The sequence below is a fragment of the Ostrinia nubilalis genome, chromosome 26, assembly GCF_963855985.1.
Source record: "Ostrinia nubilalis chromosome 26, ilOstNubi1.1, whole genome shotgun sequence".
Classification (NCBI taxonomy): Eukaryota; Metazoa; Arthropoda; class Insecta; order Lepidoptera; family Crambidae; genus Ostrinia; species Ostrinia nubilalis.
Genome location: NC_087113.1, coordinates 1640035 through 1641847, shown reverse-complemented (window position 1 = coordinate 1641847; position 1813 = coordinate 1640035). Strand labels below are relative to the sequence as shown.

Below are 1813 nucleotides of genomic sequence, written 5' to 3'. Positions count from 1 at the left end.
AAAATTGTTATAAAAACGATTTTAAATAAGATAAAATTCGTTCGTTCGTTCGTTCGTTTCAGCCGAAAGACGTCCACTGCTGGACAAAGGCCTCCCCCAAGGATTTCCACAAAGTCCGGTCCTGCGCCGCTCGCATCCAGGCAAGATAAAATTACTAAAATTATAGGTATAAGTTTAGTGCTTTACTCAAACAGTACCAGTAGGCCTAAGATGCGCGCATCGACAATGACATGATATGATAAGACAATTTTCGATCACGTAGATAATTTTATCATTTTCCCTAACATGGGACCATCGATAGAAAAGTCTATCGACCGCTATCGCGTGATAACCCAATTGTTGCCATATTAAGAAAAATTTGCGTTATTATGTTGGCCAACCTTGAAATATTTTAGCTCATTCGTTCAATCTCGTTCATTTCTGCTATTAATTCGGCTAAAATACATATCTTAAAGCAGTGAGAACGTCATTAAAAAAAAGTTATGTCAAATTTGTTGACATTACATGACTGCTTGATTGTATTGATTGTATTTGTGTTTTTAAAATTGTATTTTTATGTTTCCAGTCTTATTTTTAATATTTCTAAAGTACGGAAAATATCAAACGAAGAGATAACCAAGTTAAAGAAAAACAATGAAGAATTCCTAATCATACCGATAGTATTAAAGAATGAAGTCTTCAAAATTAACAGAATAACCGAAGTCCGAACTCCACTACTTATCCCATAATGCGAGGTTTACAGTAATTATTCAACGTACATGAAGCAGTCAGAAAGTTTATTGAGATTTGAGAAATAAAGTTACACTCATAAGTAGCAAAGTAAGTACCTAAAGTCTAAAATATTAGCTATACTCCGCACATCTTGATTTTCATAAGTAATAACACCTGATAAAAGGAAAAATATCTTTATTCCTACAGATAAGCTTTCACCTTCTTTCCTATATTTATTTCACATAGTTCTTTCACTGTGTAATAATATTGATGATCAACATTTTGTATGTAAACTTAAAATACAAATAGGATTAAGTAAATGTTTCTATTTATGAACTGTTTATGTAATTGTAATAATATAATTGTGTTTAAATAATATTCTTTTTTTTTTCAGACAGTGGATGAAGAAGTGTGGGATTATGAGTGATTATTTCATTCTAAAGCAGACATAAGCAAGTCTCGCTCACTGTCATGAAAATTCACAATAACAATCAGCAAAAAACTTCAAGGATACTGGCTAGGCTAACCAATTCATGGAATTCTGTTAGTGTTTGAAATTATCAATAGCTATTGTAAAACAAAAGTTTTCCAAATAAAGATTTTGTAAATAATGGTTGAATTATTTTGAAATTACACTGCAATAATGAATTTATTGCCTGGTTGGTAGCGACCTGCGTGATGTTGTCGGTCCACCTTGTGGGTGGACGTGCCACGCTGCGTATTCCAGTACCCGGCCTCCACTCCAGAACCTTGCTGCCCCATCGGGCAACATGGAAAGCATTACAGCAGTGGACGTCCTATGGCTGAGATGATGATGAATGAATTTATTATAATGGAATAAATTGTACAAGATTATCATCCTGTCACATTAAAGCCCTTAAAAAAGTCCAAACAGAGGAATTAGATTTATAGTAATGTGGAATGTATGTATGGTATCACCGTCAAGTTGTAAAATTAGTAAAATTTATTTATTCTCATTGTTATTATAGCAATTTTTTATTGATTACATATCCCACCCAATGCTAATTTCTGACAATGACCTTGCCACTGTTTGAAAATAATGTAGACATAAGAAGCTCGGTCACCACATTCCGCCCCATTT

At 33.4% G+C, this 1813-nt stretch overlaps 1 long non-coding RNA gene across 1 annotated transcript; it reads left to right on the top strand.

The window, feature by feature from the left end:
• Window positions 1-201: 201 nt before the first annotated feature.
• LOC135084426 (uncharacterized) lies at window positions 202-1322 on the top strand. Its single transcript, XR_010259838.1, has 2 exons — window positions 202-819; window positions 1106-1322. It is a non-coding gene; the product is annotated as an uncharacterized LOC135084426 (long non-coding RNA).
• The last annotated feature ends 491 nt before the right edge of the window (window positions 1323-1813 follow it).